The sequence below is a fragment of the Callithrix jacchus genome, chromosome 5, assembly GCF_049354715.1.
Source record: "Callithrix jacchus isolate 240 chromosome 5, calJac240_pri, whole genome shotgun sequence".
Classification (NCBI taxonomy): domain Eukaryota; kingdom Metazoa; phylum Chordata; class Mammalia; order Primates; family Cebidae; genus Callithrix; species Callithrix jacchus.
This window is the reverse complement of record NC_133506.1, coordinates 48,820,378-48,827,595: the sequence shown is the minus strand read 5'-3', so window position 1 is coordinate 48,827,595 and position 7,218 is coordinate 48,820,378. Positions and strand designations below refer to the sequence as shown.

Genomic DNA, 7,218 nt, shown 5'->3' with positions numbered 1-7,218 from the left:
ACCAGTGTAGAATATTTTGAAAGGACGATGATGTAGGGCTCACTGCACATTGTGCAATAACTTTTTGAAGAATCACCTTGTTTTATCCTAGCATTCCTGCATTGCCTGCTTTCCTCCCAACCAGGCATCAGCATTTATTGCTTCTGGGGAGAGATAATCACACCAAAAATGAAAGAAAAGGAATTTGAGTTGAACAAATGCAGGTTTTGCAAAAGCAAGATTCCTGAGACAACTCAGGCAAAGGAAAAGGCCTGACTAAAGCGCAGACGTTCTGTGCTGGGCCTGAGCAGACACACATCGGGATGTGGGGGGCAGATGAGAGCTGCAGGTGGCCTGGGGAGTCAGATGCTGCCTGGTGTTCCAGAGGAAGGGGAAATGATGCAAATCCTGATAGTTTTGCATGGATTTAGGAGTAGCAAAAACCTGCATCCTTTCCCCTAGCAGTGCCCAGGAGAGCAGCGAGTCCCCCGGCTTCCCCAGGCTCCAGTGCAGGAAGGGAGGATTGACAGCACAGTGGCCAAGAGGAGCATCTCACCAGATGGGCCTGAGGGCCATTCCAGGGCCAGCTTCACGGGCATTTGACTCATGCAGTTGCACAGGGCTCTGTGCTTGGCCTCATGCAATTTGCCACCTTGAAATTCCTATTAATATTTGAACAGGGGACCCTGAATGTTCATTTTACGCTGGGCCCTGAAAATCATATGGCTGGCTGTGGCCGCCTTACAGAGCTCCCACGTGCCCCAGTGTGAGAAGGACATAGCTGTCTCGCAAGTCTGACGGCAGAATACACGTGATGAGGCCTTTCAGTGTTCAGAGTGGCTCAGGAACAGCCAGTGATGCCCTGGCCCTTGGCAACCAGAAAACGCTGTGAGAGCTTAAGGCTGGGGACAACTCAGGCCTCTAGAGCCACCTTGGTAAATGAACCTTCTTTCCCTGGCCTGAATATGCCCACCACGCCCTGCATAGGGCCTGCCCCAGTATTCGCTGTATGTCTTGGAAGGAGTCCTGAATTGACTAAGATGAAGTATCTGCCATGAAGAATAGGGATTGGAAATAGAAGTTCAGTTGAAGAAAAATAAGAGAACGTTACATTTCCTCTGCACCTGAGCTTATGGACTGAGTATTTAACTTAGAGGTGGGACACAGCTAGTTTGGTGACTACACTGCGCTTAGTTCTTTGTCTTCTATTGCTACTTGCCAATGATTCAGAGAGAGAGACTTGGAACCCACTTCCATAAGTTTACGCATTGGCCAACACGTCTGTACTTTGCTAAGAAGGCTTCCTCAGTGCTTCTGATCACTGCCTATGCATGCCTGGCTCCTGCCTGATGTTTGTAGAATGCTGGCCTCATCTGACCCTCATGAAAACCTGTGAGTCCAGGCTTGCAGGGACTCTGGAGCAGGGCTGCTCGCCCTCAGTACTCCCGACATTTGGAGCTGGGTGCTCCTTTCTTGTGGGGGGTGGGCTGTCCCATGCTCTGTAGGACGTTATGCAGCATCCCTGGGGTCTATCTGCCAGATGCCAGTCCCCCCCACCACACTCCAAGTCATGACAACCATGTATGTCTCCAGGCATTGTCAGCTGGCCCCTAGGAGGCAAAGTCACCTTGTTGATTTCAAGTTAGTATGGGCAGTTACTACTTGTTTGACCTGGGACAAGTTATTTAACCATGAAGTGCCTGAATGACTCCTTTTGGAAGACAGAATACTAATTGTGTTACTTTTTCTGGTAGGGAGGACCCAGCCAGTCATCACAGGAGACCCTCCTTGAAGAGGTGAATGGGTCTCACCAATGTTTCCATTGTTCTCACCATCCCACCTTAGATGGAGAACATTATGGCTCGGTAGGGTTAAGTCCTCCTCCAACCCAGGCCCATCGCTCTTTTTATAATAAAACCCTTCAATTTATGTGGAACGAATTATGAAGACATTCTCTTTGCTCAGATAAATTATGAATGAAACAGTAACAATAACTTCACGGCTGAAGAATGCCCACGACAGGCCAGGCACCTTGCAGGAGTTAGCAGGACTGCGTTTGACCTCGTGGCCACATTATGGCATGTCCCTGCTCTGCAGGTGAGGAAATGGAGGGTCAGAGAGGTTTTTTAACTTTCTCACGACCACACCTCATGCTGCCTGGCCAGGGACGTGGATAACATAGCATTGAGCCTGTGCTTTAGCTAGGGGAAGCACTGAAAAACCAGTGTCATCAGTGATTCATGCCTAAGCGACTCACATGACAGTTTCCCAATGTCTGCTTCAGCGTACAACTACTACCAAGGCGCTTCCTAAATATTTTTCTTGAAGAGGGTTTCCATTTTAGCCTAAACACTTTAAAAGGCATTTTATAGCCCTACTCTACATCGAAAAGCAGTTTCAGCTGCCATGCATGGAAGGGAAATGAGTTTTTCACATTGGGAGTCAATGGTATTTAATTATCTTTGGTAATGATTAACAAGAATCGAATCTGAGCCACACGTGGTTGTTCAGTCTCTTGTAGTCATTAGACATTCCGTAAATAGGTCATGGAAGATCCTATGGGTTGGCTCACTCAGCATCCATTCACAGCTGCCATCCCTGGGTACATCCCTCCTACGGTGGCTGAGAAACTACATACCCCAGCTCCAGCCTCCATGGCAATCGGGGTGGTCATGTGATATAGTTCTGTTCAATGAAACTTACAAGGAATGGGTCCCTCCCTAATGAAAAAGGCAAAACCTTGTTAGGAGGGACTTTTAAAAAAATCATGGCACTTTTTGTGAGGGTTGGTTTTATGAGTCAACATGGCAAGGCAATAGTCCCTCAATATTCAACCAGTAAGTCTCTAGGGGTTGCTGTGAAGGTATTTTCTAGATGTGATTAAAGTCCATAAGCAATTGACTTTAAGCAAAGGAGATTATCCTCAACAATGCAAGCAGAGTGCATTCAATCGGTTGAAGATCTCAAGGCCCAAAGGGAGCTTTCCTGAGGAAGACATTCTGCCTCTGGATTGCAAGTTCAGCTCCTGCCTGTGAGCTTCCAGCTTGCTGGCCAGCCCTGCAGGTGTCAGGCTTGCCCAGCCATGCCACACAACTGTGTAAACCTCATTCTCTCTCTTGCTTTCTGTATATATGTATATGCATTTGTATTTATTTACTCAAGTATGGAATGTATGTGTGTATGTACACATACATATATGTATATGCACAGATCTATTCATAGATCTATAATACATTACACACACGTGCATATGTACAGAGAGAAAGAGAGGAGAGAGAGATATCTACAAATGGTTCTGTGACTTCTCTGATACAGTCCTGGCTGATTACACTCTCTCTCCTTTTGCATGGTACAGGTGAGGTATGAAGATGCATCTACCACCGTGCTGCAGACACAAGGACAAGACATGGAAGCTAAGGCTGATGGAGTAGAAAGAGGTAGAAAGAACATGGGTGTGTGTTGGCCTCACTGCGCTTACCCATCAGCTTGGACTGTCTACCCCCAGACATCTTAATATCACTAAAATCAGAATGCATCTTCCAATCAATGAGATCTTACAATGAATTCAGAGCATTTTCCTTTTTGTTTTGTTCATAGAAAGGGTCCTAAATAATGACAGATCCTGTAATCCGCAGCTTCTTAGATTTAATACAATATACTAGCTACAAACCAAATATTGACTTGATTTAATCTTCTGTGTATTTTGGAGTGTCTGATTTGCGTGTGTAATTTCCCTGGGCATGAAGCTATGGAATAACCAGCCCTGGAAGGGAGAAGTGGTGGAAATTCTCAGCCCTCCTTGGCAGTGCACTTTCTCTTCCTGATGCCCTCATCTTTTCTCCTGCAGCTCAGTCATCCTCTAACAAAGTGGTCACAGGCTCAACCTTTCATTTCTTAATGAAGGTTTCTTTTAAAACAAAGTGAATATTCCATATGCTTGCATTTTACCTGATGAGAAAATAAAAGCTTTCGCAAATCCTGTCACTTCTCACCCCACAGAATCCACTTGCCAAGCTTAATGTAGGTTGAATGAGTTTTTTTAAAAAAACGGATGAAAATATTATAGGAATTCAAAACCCAACTCGTTAATATCCTGATTAGACTCCCCATGTTAATTGCGGATTCTTTCAGGCGACAGAATGGGTCACTGTCTGGGCTGAATGTGATAGCGACGTTAATAAGAGTTGCATTTGGGAACTGCAGTTTGCAGCTAAGACTTTTGCCGCCTGGCAGATGAGGTTGGAACGTGATTTTTCTCTCATGCTTGTGAGAAGTAACAGCAGGTCCTGAGTATTCCCTCTGGGAAAGGGGAGCCAGATTGGAAATAGGAAATCATGAGCTCATTGGTTCCTTCCCTTCCTCAACACCCCTCCCCCAAAGCCTCAGTACAGACATTTCACTTTTCCCTTCTCACACTTGCAAAAGAGAATGATTGCGATGATTATTCCATGCAAAAGGAAATGACCCAAGGCAATTTTTTGCATAGAAGTGTTTGGGATTCCCATTGCATTTTCTACCGTTTTCATCCAGAGGTCTAGGGCAGAGGACAAAGACAAATGCCTAAAGGGTCCAGGGAGGAACATAAAGGACTGAGTGGGGCCAGGGGCAAACTGGAGACGTCTGATCCTGTCTTTAGGGACCCACTCTATTAGCCTTTCCCTGTTGTCCAAGTCTATATTTAAAACATCCAGAACCAAGCTCTTTCACCACTTCCATGACTACCATCTTCGTCCAAGGCAGTGGTGGATCTCAAATCTTACTGTGTATCAGAACCAGCTCAAGACTTGATTTGAACACAGGTTGCTGGCTCCATCCTCAGAGTTTCTGGTTTAGTAGGCCTCTGGTGAGACAAAAAAGTTTTCTTTAAGAAAACTTTCCACAGGAGCCGTGTTGGCTTGGGCCAGTTGTCCTGGCACTTGAGGAGGCGAGGCTATGAGTTCAAGGCCAACCTGAGCAACATAAGAAGCTCTCATTGATTAACAAAAAAACAAAACAAAACAATTAAACTTTCCAGGCAATGCTGATGCTGCTTACTTAAGAACCCCACCTTGGCAGAGCGCGGTGGCTCACGCCTATAATCCTAGCACTTTGGGATGCTGAGGTGGGTGGATCACCTGAGGTCAGGAGTTTGAGACCAGCCTGACCAACGTGGAGAAACCACACCTCTAAGAAAAAAAAACACCCACTTTGAGGACCACTGGTCTAAGAAGACAGTCATCTCTCACCTGGGTTATTACCATAGCCTCCTAACTGGTCTCTAGGTATCTACTTGTACTTATGGTTTATTCTCAACACAGGATTCTTTAAAAATAGTAAATCCACGTCATTCCTCTGTTCACAATCCATTTCACTTGGAGTATGCCAGTTCTTTACACTCTCTACAAGGCCCCAGATCAATGCTTCTCCCCTTGGCCACACACTGGAAGTGCAATTTTCAGTCAGACCCCTCACTCCTCACATTTTCCCTTTGACCACAGCCCCCTGCCTTCACCACCCTGCTTCAGCCATGCTGACCCCCCTTAGCGATCCCCCATTCACAACATACCAGGAGTGCTCCCACCTCAGGGCCTTGGCACTGGCTGGTCTCCTGCTTAGACTGCTCCTTCCTCAGTGTCTGCATGGCTTTCACACTCACCTCCTCAGGTCTTAGCTCAGATGACTCCTTTCACAGTGAGACCCTCTCCAACCCTGTATCCCTTGACCTCACCTAATCCCCTCCCACAAGCTGTTGTTTTTTCCTTTCTTTATTTTTCTCAGGGCTTACTGTCTGATGCATTCCATGACTTATTTTTTATTCATGTCTTACCCTTAGAATGCAAACTCCTTAGGACAACATTTATATCTGCTTTATTCTCCATTATATCAACACGTTTCACTGAATGAATGAATGAATACATGGATGAATGAGGGAAGGCAAACCCAGGATGAACAGATGCTCTGGTGTGTGGGAATATCTGGATGTGGTCATTAGATTTTGGCCAAGAACGTTGGCCAAATTCAAGAACATTGCAAATATTGTCCAATCTGTGGTCTGACTTAATCCTGTAGACTGCCATTTTGAAGTCTCTAGCCTAGAGATTTTTCTCCTAGTGATCTGGCCATTGAGATGGTGGCTTTTATCTATTCCCAAGTGGAGATGCAAGAGTCATCTTTCTGCCCATGCTAGAGATAAAGTCACTGCATCTTGGCTAGGAAGGAAACATAAGAGCTATGTAGCTCAAGAGTTTCAAACCATATTTGGCAGAGAAACCTAGAGGAGTGCTCTGGGCCTCCCACCTCCCATTCAACCAGGACATTTCCATTTCCCCACTTCAAAATCTGCTTGATAAAATTGTTCTTCAAAGGCAACAATTGTGTTTTCAATCCATAATCTAGCCTCTTTTAGAACTCAATGCTCTCTCTAATTAACTTGTCTCTACTTCTTTACCTCTAAGATTAGGACACTTAGTCCCTCCTAAGTACTTCCATCAGATTTTGCAAAACTCTAAAAAAATTTTGTTCAATCCACAAAATAATGAACATCCACAACATAAGCGTCTCTTTTCTAGATACTGAGGGTAATATAAGAGTGAGCAGGACACATGGCATGCTTGCTCTCATGGAGCTTATGGGATAGAGAAGGGAGAGACCTTTGGAGCTGAGATCTGAGTTCTGAGAAGGAGGCATCCCCAGGAAGTCCTGGGAGAGAGAATCACACACACGCCAGTGTAGTTAATGCAGGAGCTGAAAGAAGGAAGGATCTTGGCCTGTTGGAAGGAGTAAAAGATGTGGTAGTGCCCAGGCCGGCACCAGATGCAGTAGGTTTTGCATGCCAGTGGTCTTGAAGGAACAGCCTGTTGCTTCTTAGACACACAAAACAAATTGAGTCCTCCTTTCTTACAGTGCATCTGCCAGGATTTGAAAATAGCCGTCAGGTCTCTGTGCCTTTTCATCTTGCAGCTAAAGATCTCTCAGTGCAAACTACACAAGAAAAGGAAATAGTTGGTACCCTAGCTAACTACTCCCTAATCCAGCCTGAACTAGCTTAGCACACTACTCAGGCTTCTTAGGCATCTCCAGTTTCACCTCTTCATTCCACTTGGCTTTTAGCCTTACGCCTCACTCCAAACACACATGCATGCCTGCATGTGTGTGCACATGCACACACAAACCCTTTAAGATCCCTTCTGCATTTAAAATACTTTGAATTCTCCTTATCCCCCACAGGATCATGTGTGAATTCCTTAAAAAGCCTACAGG

General features: G+C 45.4%; 1 protein-coding gene across 3 annotated transcripts in view; it reads right to left on the bottom strand.

The window, feature by feature from the left end:
- TSHZ2 (teashirt zinc finger homeobox 2) overlaps positions 1–7,218 on the bottom strand; it is a 512,491-nt gene that overhangs the window by 142,304 nt on the left and 362,969 nt on the right. The gene's annotated exons all lie outside the window — the stretch shown is intronic.